The sequence below is a fragment of the Setaria italica genome, chromosome III (assembly GCF_000263155.2).
Source record: "Setaria italica strain Yugu1 chromosome III, Setaria_italica_v2.0, whole genome shotgun sequence".
In the NCBI taxonomy this organism is placed as follows: Eukaryota; Viridiplantae; Streptophyta; class Magnoliopsida; order Poales; family Poaceae; genus Setaria; species Setaria italica.
This window is the reverse complement of record NC_028452.1, coordinates 40,173,681-40,190,077: the sequence shown is the minus strand read 5'-3', so window position 1 is coordinate 40,190,077 and position 16,397 is coordinate 40,173,681. Positions and strand designations below refer to the sequence as shown.

The window sequence follows — 16,397 nt, the reverse complement described above, 5'->3', positions numbered from 1 at the left end:
ATAGAAATGCACAAATTTAAACTTGAGAGCAACAACAACATGATACACTACGACAAACCATCCACTAAGTACTATCTAGAAGGACTTCAAGCATTCTTGGGAAGAGAAGATGAAGGTTTCACTAACGCAGCCTCATTATGTGGTTTATTTGTACCTTCTGCAATGGTAATACTTATAAATGGATGTAAAACACCCAGGACCACCAAAAGGAGGTTCCTGACCCACCGCAACAGCATCTTCATGATATCTTTGCAAATAATGAAGCATTGCTTTTTTCCACGTACTCATTTTCTTCGACTTATCGTGAGGGCCAACTATAGTTTTCCCCTTGCCGCGAGAGGAACGACGATCTCCCCCACCATCGCCACTACATCCAGCATCAGAAGCCATCTTTATGTAATACAAATTATTTAGCTCATATTTAATTTATAAATAACTAAACTATTAAAAAATTTAATATTTCCCACATAATTTACTTATTCTAAAAATGGCTAATTTCATACCTCTATATGAAAAGTACTGAAGTATGAAATTACACCTACAATTTATATGGCTAATTTATAAATATTAGAAAACACATTTACTCTAATTTTTTCCTAATACATAAAATTGAAATAATCTCAATTCTACCTCACATTTACTGTCCATTCTCCCTCACATTCAAACTATCAATCACATTGTAGCTCAAAAACATGTATAAATACAAATCCTCTACATGCTTAACAACAAACAAACTTATTTTTCTCCCTCTCTAAAGTATAAAACAAAGCTTAACAATAATAAATGAACAGAGCATGAAGTAGCTAATCTTCACAACACTTTGGATGAGTGAAATCCCCATGAAAATGAGAAAAAAAATTCAGCAGCACCTCCCCTAGGCTTGCTTCGGCGCCATGGAGAGGATGAGCTTCTCTGTCTTTGTGGAGTGGAGTGGCTCAGGCTGGAGGAGTGGAGGAGGAAGAAAGACCTCTTGTAGATGAGATTTTATCCCGGTTGGTAAATCCAACCGGGACAAAAGATTAGAGCTTTTATCCCGGTTGGTGTTTACTCCCGGTTGGTAACGCCAACCGGGACAAAAGGTTGGAGCTTTTGTCCCGGTTAGAATTACCAACTGGGAGTAAACCGGTTATCCCGGTCGGGACAAAAGGTTGGCTCCAACCGGGGGTAAAGGGTGGCCCTGTCGATGCCCGAAAACTAGTCGTTTTAACCGAGACTAAAGGGTGGCCTGTAATCCCGGTTGCAAAAAAGAACCGAGAGTAAAGGTGCGCTCCATTCCAACCTACCATGGCGCACCCCCTTTTGTCCCGGACCGAAATTAAATCGAGACTAAAGGGGATCTAAAGTCAATTCTCTAGTAGTGATAGCAACAATCTTTGAATTTGTAAAGATCAAATAGTTTGTTTTTACCTTTTTTTTTGCCAGGTACGCAACTAATGTTCAGCCTTTGTCTAATTGATTATTACAGTTGATCGCTGATAAAGTGAAAATTTCAGGGCACCATTGCCATATATTCAGGATCGCTGATCATAGATTAGATGATATTTTGATGGATATTATTAACTAGCATGCATATGTATCTTCCTTCGATCTCCTTATTACGGTCATCACTCCATTACCGTTGGCGGGGCCCATGACCTGCATAGAATACGGTAAAAGAAAAGTATTAACCCTCACATAAGCAGAATTGGTAATTTTTACAAGCACCATCAATTCGTATCCGGTGATGAGAAGGTTACTTGGAGCATTGGTGTTCAAGATTCTGGATCCTTTACTCCACGTATGCCATCTTCTCTTCAAGGGTAAGTAGCTTGACGATACAATTCATGTCATTGTGCAGTACATCTCTCACCCTCCTGCAGCATGGACTGTTTTTACGCGGGATTATAATTCGCATTGATTCCCGATTGAGGATTTCATGGCACTCGCTCAGGATGTTTTTCTTTTGTTTCTCTGTACAAGGTAGCTCTTCACACTTCGTTTTCTGGATACATACTATTAAACACAACAGCAAGAGGAGAACTGATGCTTTCCCAGGCAGCATCTTAGTGCTTAAGCTAGTAGTGGTGTGGCTTGACTGGGAGAGTGAGGAACCAACGAGGACCCAAAGCTCACTGTTGGGAATGCGCCTTCAGTACCGGTTCCAAATCCCCCTTTAGTACCGGTTCTGCAACAGGTATTCTATATCGATACTAAAGGGGGTCCTTAGTACCGGGTGAAATAACCGGTACTAAAAGGGAGCCTTTAATACCGATTGGTTCCGAACCGATACTAAATTGCCTGCCACGTCACGCGGGACTTTTTCTTTTCCTTTTCTTTTCTCATTTTCTTTTCTGTTCTTTTCATTCTTTTCTCATTTTCCTTTTCTGCCACGTCACACGCCGTTCCACTGCCGCGCCGCGCCTCCAGGCCTCCGAGCGCCCAGGCCTGGTCCCCGGCAGGGGTAGCGGCAGCGGCCCCTCACGCGGGCAGCCTGGTGGTGGCTCCTCGCCGGAGGCGGGGGCATGCGGGCCTCCGAAGTGGAGGTCGGCGGCATGCACCCAGCGGCTCGAAGGCCGGGGGAGCATGGCCAGGGGTGTGAAGTGCGGCGGTGCGTGGTCAACGACGACCAGGATGCCGGCGGCGTGCGGCTCCGGCACGGCCCCGAGAGCCGGCGGCAGCAGCCCCGAGAGGCAGCGGCAGTGAGAGGAGAAGGAGGAGAGAGAGGTAGGAGAGATAGTGCGTGGCCGGTGGGGAGATACGGTTATGGCGTAGGGTGGAGAGATAAGGGAGAGATGAGGAGTCAAAGAGAGCTGGAGAGAGCCTTTTAGTACCAGGTGCCCGGTGCTAAAAGCCTTCAGGCACGTTACTAACGGGTGGAGCCTCCACCCGGTACTAATAGGTGACCTTTAGTACCGGTTGGAACCCCCAACCGGTACTAAAGAGGGTCACGGGGGCGCCGGTGCTCGATCTATATGTTGAACTCCAGCATATGTGCTCCTATATAGAGGAAGAAAATCACCAACAAATTTAAGAGAAATAAATGCTAGTGAAAGATGGATACACCTATATATGATACATGATGTGGAACTTTTATGATGACAAATCTGTTTAGTATGTGGAATTAATTAATTCTGTAGCGGAAGATATTTATATGGAACATGATGCCTTATCTTTCAAAGAGGATATATGTGTACAGCTTTCCAACATGGACTTATATGATTGTAGGCCATTAATTTCAAGGAATCCTCACTCAAAAATTAATAATATGAACATGTGGAACGAGATCCATCCTGATAGATCAAGGGTGTGTTTGGTTAGTTGTATCATTTGATTCAGGTATGAAATGATTCAAAATAATAATGATCATTTTGTTTGGTTGGGTGAATTGGACCAACTCATCCAGGACGAGGCCATCCCACTTAATACATTATTCTACTAATTAGAGTGAACCATATGGTACAAGTAAATTGGTTGAACCATCCCATCCAGGATCATCCATGCATGCATCATGTGGTGCATGCAACTAAACACACCCCAAAACAACGCGGTCGATTCGCATCCCTCTGCATGGTTCAGTTTAGGCTGTAATCTCTTCTCCTCTTAATAAAAAACATGCCAAGGCCCAGTCATGAAAAAATATGGTCGATTCACAACTCTACTGGAAGAGGTTATAGCAGAACCTGCTTCTTATCATCACCATCCACGTCACCCAGTGCATATAGTGAGAAAGCTGCGTAAACTTCTATTATAAGAAATCTTCCGATCTATGATAATAATTTTATGACACATTTCAAATCATCATAAATTTATGATATTTTTGGCTGAAAATGTTATAAAATTTACATCCGAGCAAATTTAGTGACGAAGTTACAAAATATCATAAAAGTTGGCACCGAAGCTAAATAGAAAATGTCACTCACTGTTACACGGTAGTTTTGTGACAATATAAGGTCCGCAAAAACATCATAAATCAAGTAAGGTCCCACATGTAAGTGTAAGCTGATAAATAGGGTGGTAAAATAAAAGGAAAATGTGCTCCTTCCGTGGGTCGAACCTGTTACCTATCGAATGGAAGGCCTTTACCGCAACTGGATCCCACATGTAAGTTTCAGGTGATTTTGGTAGTTGGCGGTAGAAATGCCCGTGCTGCAGGCAAAAATTGGTTTACCCGCTGCTGTTGCGCTCCTGCAATAGGGAAAAAAGAAAAATAGAGACAAGGCGCCTAGGACAGAGCACTAGGGCAGAGATGTGTGGCTCCCCACGGCAGCTTAATCCAACGGCAGCACAAATTTGGTCAGTAATTTTACTTGAATTTTGCCTAAATTTCATTTTGTCTGCTTCATTTGAAAGCTAAACAATGAGCATTTGATAGATGGACAAACGTTGGATACACGGTTGTCAACTATTTACCCCGAAGCATGAAAAAGGAGTCAAAGATTTCATGGAATTTGTTAGGAGTATATACTTTGAGTAAGGTCACTATATTGCTTTTCTGCTACAGCCAAATCTTGGTCGGGCGATTGTAATTGACTCATTGGATTACGATAAGGATAGATACAAAGAATTCATAAATATCCTATAGAAGTTAGTGAATTTCTTATCGTGCAAATTGTTCCACCAAAGATTACATGTAAACTAACTTATCATTTCTTTTTAAAATAGAATTACCAACAGTACATTCGCAGAGCTGGGATTTATAACCCCAATGGACCGAAAGAAAAGGATGTACGCACAAACTTTCTGTGCCACAAGCAACCTGCATTTTTCTTGTTCTATGGGTATTACGTGTGTGAGCACATCGGAGTGCTAAGGGAATACACAACTGATCCCGAACAAGTAAGGGATGAGCACATCAGAGTGCTAAGGGAATACACAACTGATCCTGAACGAGCAAGGGACTACTCTTTCACAGGGATGTATATGTGTACATTGCTTTTGCATCTATCTAACACTTGCTTATTTTTCCATGGATTCATTAATTGCAGATTAGGCCGAAACTACCCAGCGGGTGACTCAATGAGAAAGAACTTCTAAATGTAGTCGCTGATTTATATCGTTTCATTTTGCATGAAGTGGTCAACCCGAGGGGCAGCTTTTATCACCCTGAACACGCATTATCATAGGAAGATAAATACATTAGCCTTCGTGAGTGGGAGAATCAGGAGTACCGCCATGAGTAGCCTTGTGTGAGTGAGAGAAAAACACTTAGTCAATGTGCTCTCTAATGATATACTCTAATGATTTATATGTTCCATTTCCCAATGATTTTGTATGCTTAATTTATATTGATGTAACATATTCTATATCAATGACTATGACATTTGATCGCACAGTAGCTTGTTAGGTCGAAATTGGCAGGAACCAAAATTTTAAAAATTTGCGGGTTTTCAAAAAGTCAAAAAACAATTGCTGAATTTTTGGCGGGAAGAATAGTTCTATTGGCGGGCCAGGCTATCACCTGTCCTTGGAAAATAATTTGTAGGGTCAGCTCATGCCGTCACCCACCCTTGCAAATAGCCATTTCCAGCAGTCCTCCATTTAGTGGGGGGTGGGGGGGGGGCATGGGCACCGTGACCTGGATATAATACAGTAAAAGCAATGTATCAGCCCTCAAATATATACGGTAGCAATTGCTAATTTTTACAAGCACTATCAATTCATATCCGCTGATGAGAAGGTTAATTACCTGGTGCATTGATGTTCAAGCTTCTGGATCCTTGTCTCTACGTAATCTATGTGCTCTTGAAATGTAAGAATCTTGATAATGCAACTCATGTCATTGTGCGGCACCTCTCTCACCTTCATGAAGCATGAACCGTACTTAGGCGGGATGATTATTCGCATTGATCCCCGAGTGAGGATATCAAAGCAGGTTTCCAGGATGTCCTTCTTTTGTTGCTCTGTACATGGTAGCTCTCTTCACCTTTCACTTGGTGGACCCATAGTCCTGAACACAACACCAAGAGGAGAAATGACACTTTCCCAAGCAGCATCCTAGATTCTTAGTGCTTAAGTTAGTAGTAGGTGGTGTGGAGGAACGAACGTGGACCCTCCTATGATGTTCTATGTCCAACTCTAGCATATGTGCTCCTGTATATAGGAGGAAAACACCAACAAATTTATGCGAAATAAATGCAAGTTTAAGATGAAAGATGGATACTCTCATATATATATATATAGAGAGAGAGGGATATGTTTATGGCTCGCCTGTCTGCTCGGCTTTGAGGTGGGAGCGAGCCGAGCGCCGCCCGAAATTGCGCCCAATTCCATGTTCTCAGACCTCGCGACCTTTTTCCATCGCCACCAGATCCCCCGCTTCCGTCGCCCGCTTCCGCCGCCGGCGTCCGTCGTCACCGGATCCCCCGCTTCCGTCTTCTGTCGCTGCTTCCGTCGCCAGATTCCATCGCCCTGAGGTGAGCTGCGATGCCTCGGCCACTACCTCCCTCTCTCGTCACGGTGCAGCTCGAGCGGTGGTTACCGTCTTACTGCTAGCCCCTCCCACCGTGCGGCTGCTACCCCTGGACCACGGCGTGCGAGGATTTTATGCCGAACTGCTATACATCACGCAGCTCATCCACGGCCTGTGTGCAGACAGGAACACATACGACAGGGACGGTGGCGCCCCGTGGCCGCGGGCATCCTCAGCGTGGCTGCAAGTCGCCCAGGCACGGTGAGCTGCTAGTTGCCCTGTGTTTGCTCCTCCATTGATGGCTTGTACTCACACGATTCTTGCATGTTATGTATCATTTTTTTTCCAGATTAACCAAGGGGTGAATGATAATGCACGCTCTGTGCTTGCATAAATACCCCAGCAAAGCTTTAGACCAGCACGGGCAGAGCATAGTTCATTCGTTTCTCTGTGCAAGTCTGCAGCGGGAGCAAGAAAAGAGTTCAAACCTGAACTACAGATGAGGTTGAAGGCTGCGTCATGCAGGTCTTTGCTCGTACGCTCAAGAATCCCATTTTTGACAGCCCTCAGATGAAATTCTTTGTTCTGTCAAATCTTTTTTCTGATATAGTCAATGGGAGCAAGACTTATCTACTGGTGCCAATTAGCTAGTGATGGATTTGCTTTGAGTAGAAAGTTATTCTTACATATTTCAAAGTATTAAGAAAGCTATATAAATTTCTCATATTATTTACTGTTGATGTACATGTACTGTCATTTGTAGTCTACTCAATTTGGTAAGAAAGATATATTATATATTATTTGGCTTTGAACTGTGTATAAGAGACTAAATTGTAAAAGTAATCTTTTCCTATAATATGGACTCTGATTCTGAAAGAAAGAACTTAAACAAACTGGTAAATTGATTACAATAGTGTCTAGTAACTACCATTGTCATAAACTGATGACGCTACATTTGTAAAGACCTCTGGTAAATTCATGACACTATTTTTGTAAATACCTTTTTGGTAAGTTGATGACGATATTCCGGTAGGTACTTTGTGGTAAATTGATGACGCTATTCTGGTAAGTACCTTGTCAATGTTATGGCAAATTCATGGTTTCCTGTTAATAACTTATCAGAATGTTTTTTTCTCATAAATCATAGTAAAAAAAATTATTTCAATCAACATTGTGTTACTGCAATTTTTACATTAAAATTTGGTAGCTAACTGCCTGAACATTTACCATAGCTTGCATGCACTAGTTCAACATGTATTGACAATAAGAAGCAGGTTCTTGCTGGACTTGGGGCACACAGAGGCCTTGATCTTATCTACATGGCTGATTATTTGCATCAAAATAAACATATAACCTACTGTCTATTTATCAGTACTGCCACTCAACTAACTTGTTTCTGACTAACAATTTCCTGCTAGTAAATTTCCTTATAGTTCTAGTCTACTTATCAATGGATTAGTGTATTCACATCATTACACAGAAATAATGCTTATCTCCTATCAGTATGTCATTGACAAGCCAGAGATCTGTCTCTGGTAATTTTGTTACCGCAGTCTTATGATTATCACAATTTGTTTCCTTAGTATCTCCAGTTCTCACCTGTCATATTATAAATTTGGACATAACTGTGGCTCTTTCCAGCATGCCTGTTTTTAATTCAAGAATGCAGTTCCAGCTTTTCGGGCTTGCTAAATGATCATATTATTTACTATGTTCTTATTTTTAAAAAAATTACTACAGGTGATGATGCCTCTTGCGAATTTCTGGGTACCATCTGTACAGAGAGCAGCCTACTCAGCACTGATTGGTAGTGCTCCAGCTCCCTTGTGCCTTCTCTCCACCATCATGGTGCCTACCAGCATGATCAGATGGAAGGACTGGTCTGCCTCTCGGCTAGTTAATTGCCGTAATGACACTCTGGCTTCGCTCGGTCACCTCGCTTGCTTGTGGGCTCGTGTCCATACCCGACAGGGATCGACGGAAAATCTGTTACTGATAGGCTTTATCAAAATTTTTAACTGAAATATTGGCCGACTTCAATTAAAATCACAATGAATTCGTTTCTTTTGTGCAGATCAGCTGGTCTTGTGTCATACGCTCAAGAACCCCATTTTTGACAGCCTTCCATGAAAATCGTTTGTGTCAAAAATCTGATTAGCAACATGCACTTATTGGATCTCACAATGGAGGGGGTTCTTGATCTTGTGCGTCAAAGATGCTGCCAACGAGGTGTCAACTATGTTTTTCTCTGTTTCTGTTGCGGAGCCAAATTCAATTGATTTTTCAGACCTGTTGGTCAAATGTGCTGATATAGTCAATGGGACCAAAGAGTTATCTAGTTATCTACTGGTGCCAGTAAGCTAGTGATAGGTAGGTTCACTTTGAGTAGATAATTGTTCTTACAGATTCTGAGGTGTTAAGAAAGCTCTGTAAATTTCTCATATTATTTACTGTTGATGTAATCATTTGTAGTAGTCAATTTGGCAAAGAAAGATATATTGTTTCGCTTTGAACTGTGAATAAGAGACTAAATTGTAAAAAGTAATCTTTTTTCTCTGAAATGGACTCTGATTCTGAACCCAAGAACTTCCAAAAGACTGGTAAATTGATGACAACAGTCTGGTAAATACCATTGTTGTAAACTGATGACGCTACTCTTGTACCTTTGTGGTAAACTGATGAGCTATTTTGGTAAATACCTTTTTGGTAAGTTGATGACGCTATTTTGGTAGGTACTTTGTGGCAAATTGATGACGATATTCTAGCAAGTACCTTGTGGTAAATTGTTGATGCCATTCTAGAAAATATAATATCATGCCATTTGGCTTTTCGTAAATTTGTTCGATCTTATAGTATTTCGTTTACCAGAAACGCTTGATGCTCAATTGTGGTTAGTCCCATCTCAATTACTGTCTTAAGCCATTGGATTTTCCGTAACTAATTCATGGTACATCCCTCTTGTCAATATAGTAAATGGTTCCTCGAAACAGCGTGATGTCTAATTGTGGCAATGTATTACGATTACCGGATTTGCACTTTGCAGGTGCTGGTAGACAAAATCACAGAACTATAGTTTATTCTGGTAAATATTGTGCACTTGCATGCACGTGTAGACTACAACACAATATGGTTCATGGATTAATTCTCGTAAGTCCCGCATGCATGTGGTTAAAAATTAATAGGGCAGGCATCTTTTGTTTATTAGTACAAGCAGCAGCAAGCCGTTAATCACGGACAGGATTACGAAAGCCAGCTACGATGCATCACGCCGCTGGCTCGGCTCTGGTACAACTCGATCGGCTTGTGCGGGCTCTGCGCTTTATTACGGTAGTAATTAACGCGGAACGTCAGCTGCCATGCTAGGCCAGCTCGGCTCATGAAGGCCAACAGGGGAACGCGCTAGCGTGAAAGCTGGGTGGATTGGCTCACTCGGTGGAGCTAGATGCGCTCATCTGGTGCGTCCGTTGACCTGGCTATAGAATAGACTACTCTATGGCTGGCTACGGAGTATACTCACCGTAGAGAGAGAGGGGGAAGAGTATACTCCGTGGCCGGCTGTAGAATAGCTTATTCTACAGCCGGCTATCTAACCAGCCACCATCACAACTACTATACAATAAATCGATTATGGTATAACCATAACTAGTACCTCGGACATCATGACTCTAAATTATAGTAACCTCTCGTCCTAATTTATCGTCTCAAACCATTCGAGTTATCATATCTACTCCATAGTAAATTTATATCTACTGGTTTGAAACGATAAATTAGGGCGAGATGTTACTATAATTTAGAGTCATGATATCCGAGGAACTAGTTATGGTCATAACATGATATGGGATTTAATTTTATGGAGAACAAGTCAGTATAGTATGTGACTAATTCTAGCAGAAGATAGATACTCATAGTCTTAGATATGGGATATGATACCTTATCTTTTATATGGAGGATATATGTGTAGAGCTTCCCAACATTGATTTTTATATCTGTGTAGTCTATTTAATTTCATGGAGTCCTGACTCCATATTCAGTAAGGGGAGGGGGGAGATGAACTTAATAAGTCCCAATTCATTAATGTGAAAACTGCATAAATATCCATTTGGGACTTCAAGTCTTTAACGCTACAGGTGCTACAAGTGATTAGTTCGATATAGTGGAATAGTCGATGATAGATATTCAAAAAAGCTGCCTCCCAGCGCCCATGCCGCCCAACCCCGACCCCCATTCCCCACTGCCACCGCCGCCAAGCCACCAGCAACCCTCGCCGCCGCGCATCCTAAGCTAGAACTTTGCCCCACACCAGCGCCACTTCCCCTATGCGGAGCCAACCTGGGAGCGTTTCTTCAGTGAGATGCCACCACCACCGCCACGCCATGGGTGACATCACCTCGACCAGGACGAGTTTGTGCCAGAGACTCCAGATCCGCAAGAGCAGACGACGTATCCGAAGGAGCAGACAACGGATCCAGCAGCAGCAAAGCAAGATTTGCACCCTGTCAACGCAGATCGGAGGAGGACATACGTGGATGCAGTAAAGCTACGGAGAGTCAATGCTCCCCAACAGCCTGTTGAGCAGCGTCTCACACGTGATGTGCAGCACCTCCGCTCCCAAGGACGGTGCATTCAGCCCGGTGAGGTGACAAGGCGCGCTTACTTCAGGGAGGACGCGTCAGGGCCTCACCGCGCCAGTGCCCCTTGCCAGGCCACCCACCCTGCCTCCGTGTCGTCGTGCTAGGGATGGACGCCAGCTGCGAGCGCAAGCGGCATTCAACACGGAGCACGCCACCCCGACCGACCCGATGCGACGGCCGACATGACTGGACGCGCGGCGAGGAGTCAAAGCGTGTAGCAACTGTAGCACTCGACGCCTTCAACCGCGCCACAGCCGATAGGTGCTTCATTTGTCTGGCTAGAGACCACCGTGCGTCCAGCCGTAGAGACCCTGTCTGTTGCTTCCTTTGCCATCGCTCGGGGCACTGGGCACGCTTCTGTAGGAACCTGCGGACTCTCATCGCTGCTGACCCTCACCGCCGGCAGCACCATCCCCATCCACCTCAACGTCGGCAGCACCAACCCCACCCACCTCCTGCCGCCGCTCATCGCCACCTGCCCAGCAGCAACGACTCCACCACAACGTACTCCAGCGCAGCAATCAGCCACCGCCGCCGCCATCATCGCTGCAGCACCACCCACCACCACCCTCAGCAGCTGCTCGTCCTCGTTCACCACCACCACCACCAGCTTGCCGACAGATGGCCATCGGCGACCCCAACACCCGCCCCGATGAGGAGACCGTCATTGTGCCAAACTCCTTCGACCTTGAGTGAGACGCCAGGGACTGGGAGGGTACCGCCCTAGTGCCATGGGCACTTCACCTTCCGCGCAGTGCCGAAGCCAAAGAAATTTAGGACCTCCTACTAGACAAGCTACATCTTCAGAGAGGTGAGGTCATCGTCACCATGCACCAGCCGGAGCCGTACCTCGTCCGCTTCATCGACAACACAAAGTGTGCCACGGCTTGCAACCGCGGACGCTTCCAGAGCCGCGGCATCGACATATGTTTGCGGCCATAGCGCAGCCTGAGCCTCGCGCTTGGCTTGCACATCTTCTTCCGGGTGCACCTCTACCTCGACGGCATTCTGATACATGCGTGCACACCGAACATCGTCAAGCAAATCATCGGCACACGCTGCACCCTCCAGTACATTAACTCTGACCTTGTCCAGCCCACCGACACCGAGCACATTGACCTGTGGGCCTAAACGGCGAATCCAAACGACATCCCCAAACGGTGTGTGGCTGATTTTCATTCACCAGCCTTCCGACAAGTCTTCATCAGTCACCGTCTCCACGTCGTAGGCAGACCGCTGGCAACAGGAGTGCATCACGAGGTCTTCCTGCACCTGGGCGTGCTAGAGGACTACACTGTGGCAGCTTGCGACCTCGACAGCACCATCAACAACCCCTCCAGCTCCAACCCCGTGCGTCGGGTCTACACCTGGTGCTATGGGGTGCCGGATGGCACTCCCGCTGATGCCCGCACAAAGTTCCGATCAAGGCTCCCCACGCCGCCACGGGAACAGGAGCTGCGGGACACAGGAGCTCGTGAGCATGGCCGAGACAACCGAGAGCGCGGCCACGGCAAACATGATAGGAGCCACAACCACCACAACGATGACCGGCGATGCCGCGATACTAGGCGGGAAGGCAAGGGCTCATGTGACGACAGGCCCTTCCGCTGGCCACGCCGCAACGAGGATGACGGCAACGACAGCTACGAGCATCCGGGAAGAGGCCTCGATAGACACATCAACCTCCATGGCAACAGGGGCCATGACGTGGTGCGTCGTGAACGCACAAGATCGCCGAGGCGCTGGGAGGCTGAGTTCAGGGGGTGCAGCGGAGGAGTCCTGCAACTTCTTACACCCCCTCCCTGCCTCCACAACGACAAACCGGGCGCCTCTCAAAAAGAGCCTGGCTGCCTTCGCTCTTGCCCTGCCGCGCCTGGACGACCTCAAGAGCATGGTGAACGCCCAAGTACAAGCCCTCTTCAATGCCCAGGCTATGGCACTCAAGAATAGTCTTCAGGTGATGGTTGACAGCCAGGTCAGGAGTGGCATGCAGGTCTCCCTCACTGGAAACTCAGAGGTGCTGCTACAAGCGGCCGCGGACTACATCGACAAAGCGCACCACCTGGCAGAACGGCTTGGCATCGACAACACCCCTATCCAGGCGAACTGGGAGCTCACCACCGGGAATGGAGCCTGGTCCGTGCGAAGCAAACCCAGTGAGCATCTAATCCCTGTTAGCCGTGTTTTTGATAGGATTACTGCTGCAACGGCTCCAACGATAGCGGAGGTGGAATACGCTCTGGACCACTTGAGATTCTCCACAAACGAGGTGCCTCAAGCCACGCCTACAGGCCTGGACACGGAGGGGCTGCCTGCTGCGATGGCCGCCCCTGCCACTACCACGGCAGAGACCGCGGCGGCGGTGGACGTTGTGGTGCCTGTGTTTGAGCTGTGCATGTGGGCCGCCAGGCTTGCAAAGCTTCAGGACAACAGGCCGCGCCAATTGGGCGCACGGCTTTGGGCGCTGCAGCGGCTGCTGGAGAAGCGCCAGGGCAGGAGGCCCGAGCGTGCGTGGAACTGGCCCAATAGGCGCACAACCTGCTGGCTCAGCATGGTCCAATGGGGCAACCGCGCGCCGTGCCAAAAGGGCCACAGGCCGCGCCAAACGGCCGATGGCGATGTGTGCGGACGAGCCTAGGTAGGAGGCCTGGGCGCACGAGCAACCACCGTTTGTGGGTCGTCAAGCGCACATGACGCTGGGCCAGCAGGGGCCGATGGGGTAGGCGCACCCTGTGAATACTGGGCCTACCATCTAGCCCAGGTCATCAACGGACACCTTTTCGACCCAGTCTCCACTAACTGCTAGGTCGGGGCTACATGAGGAGCAAGATGCTATGTCAGATGAAGGCCACATAACACCTCCAGACAGCAAACCAGCACCGGTAGAAGGCGACTTCGCAGCATCTTCATCCGTCCATAACCTCTTCGCCAACCTAGAACCGCCGGCGCTACAACTACAGCCAGCTAGACGCGCGCGGCAACGTCGTACTTTTGACATGACTAAGGTCCAACGAAGCACACGCTTGGCAAGGAAACTGGCAATGCCGGCCATCGAACGTGCGTAGAGAAACTTATGGAGGAAGCTCAGCATCGGCGATGACGAGTTCTCCCCCATTGAGCATGTACTGCAAGACTTCATCAGCATGTTCATCATCGGCGCCATGACTGCTCTCTTCAATCTAGACGACGCCACGGCTGAGCAAATGAACGATGCAATACTCCACATGGTTGGCGGCGGCGTGGACGACCATGATACTCCCTACAAGGCAAGCTACTGCTGCGCGTCAGCTCCATGCTATGTATCCCTTGTTGAACAATAAACCTGTACTATCATTGTCACGTCATGTCCTCACCCTGCTGGCTACGACCTTCAGGGAGGATGATGCACTAGCCCTGCTGGCATTGACCTTCGGGCAAAACCTGCGAACTGTAAATTAAATTGTGCCCCACTGGCCATGACCTTCAGATGATCTGCACGTCCAACCATTGTGCTCTCCTACACCGCCTGTGACTACGCCGTGTACGCCATGAGTGACATGCACCACATACGACAGCCTGCCTTAATGCGTTACCGGCAAGTAGTCAACCCACCAGCGAGTAAAGCATGCCCAGATGATAGGTAATTTTGAGATAATGTGCTAGAATGTGCAAGGTCTAAACGCCCCTGCTAGATGCCTGATGGTGCGCAAAACACTAGCAACAACGACATGTCACATAGCATGCCTGTAGGAGACAAAACTCCAGAACATAGATGCAACGCTAGCTACCTTCCTGGGGGGACATCACCTAAGCAATCTTGTCTACAAACCGGCAATAGGCACAAAGGGAGGGATCATCATTCTCTGGGACGATAGGGTGATCGACATAGAGGACGTCAATATCGGTAGCTTCTCCATTTTGGCCACAGAGGTGGTTAAGCACAGCACATCATCCTTCTGGCTAATGACAGTATATAGCCCATCGCGTCACAACGCCAAACCTACCTTCCTACGACACCTACACGCTATGAAACCGGCTGATGGCACGCGATGGCTGCTTTTGGGGGATTTCAATCTCATCTACAGGGTGAGAGATAAAAATAATAGAAACCTCAACCTGCGACTGATGCGGAGCTTTCGATCAGCAATAAACCACTATGGTCTAAAAGAAATAAACTTGTAGAACAGAAAATTCACCTGGAGAAATGCTAGACGTCGGCCAACGCTAATACGTCTTGATCGTGTGTTCTGCAACGAGAATTGGGATTTATACTTCAATGATCATGTCCTACATGCGCTCTCCTCTTCGCACTCTGACCACTGTCCGCTTCTATTGGCACAACAATCTGGACCACGATGCCCAACGCCTTTCAAATTCGAAAATTTCTGGACACGTCTTCGAGGCTTCCACGATGTCGTCGCACAGGAGTGGTCCAAGCAGACGACCCACACGGAACCTTTCCACAGACTAGGGCACAAGCGGCATGCCACTGCTCATGCACTTCGAACATGGGCCAGGTCAATCGTTTCATACGCCAAGCTAAAGCTGCACATGGCCCAAGAAGTTATCTTACGCCTTGACATGGCAAAAGAGACGAGAGAGCTATCTGATGCAGAATACTCACTGCGCCACAAGCTAAAGAGGAGACTACTAGGATGGGCTGCGATTGAAAAAGCGAGGAAAAAGCAATGCTCCAGAATCGCTTACCTACACGAGGGTGACGCAAACACAAGGTTCTTCCATCTTAAAGTGAATGCCAGAAGAAGGAAAAATTTCATGTAGAGGTTAAAGAAGGAACATGGCTGTGCGCTAACACACGAAGACAAAACGATGGTAATCCAAGCACACTTCAACAACATGATGCAACCGCCCCAACATCACACTAAATATATAAACTGGGAGATCATGGAATTTCCAACAGTTGATCTACACACGCTGGACAACACCTTCTCAGAAGATGAGGTACTCCACGCAATCGCTGAGCTACCGAAGAACAAAGCACCAGGACCAGGCAGCTTCACTAGCCTCTTTTTCAAATCATCCTGGCACATAATTAAAGGAGATGTCACTGCAGCCGTCAACTCCTTCCACAGCATCCGTTTGTAGGGACTTGAACCTCATCAACACGGCTAACGTAGTGTTAATCCTGAAGAAGGAGGGTGTTGAAACCATCCAAGACTACAGGCCCATCAGTCTCATACATGCCATCACCAAGATCATAAGTAAAATCCTTGCGCTACGCCTGGCACCATTCATGGATGCGCTAATATCGCCATGCCAAAGCGCCTTCATCAAAGGATGAAGTATTCACGACAACTTCCTCTACATCAGGAATATGGCTTGCTGATTCCACAGAAACAAAACACCTCCCTTACTAATGAAGCTAGATATCTCAAAGG

General features: G+C 46.9%; 1 long non-coding RNA gene across 3 annotated transcripts; it reads left to right on the top strand.

Annotated features, from left to right (window-relative positions):
- Positions 1-6,116: 6,116 nt before the first annotated feature.
- LOC101758895 lies at positions 6,117-8,933 on the top strand. 3 transcript variants are annotated; one of them, XR_002676742.1, is made up of 4 exons: positions 6,117-6,392; positions 6,571-6,649; positions 6,738-6,923; positions 8,129-8,933. It is a non-coding gene; the product is annotated as an uncharacterized LOC101758895 (long non-coding RNA). The 3 variants fall into 3 exon arrangements; XR_214936.2 differs by having other exon boundaries at positions 6,124-6,392; positions 6,738-6,913; XR_001163569.2 differs by having other exon boundaries at positions 6,121-6,392; positions 6,738-8,933.
- The last annotated feature ends 7,464 nt before the right edge of the window (positions 8,934-16,397 follow it).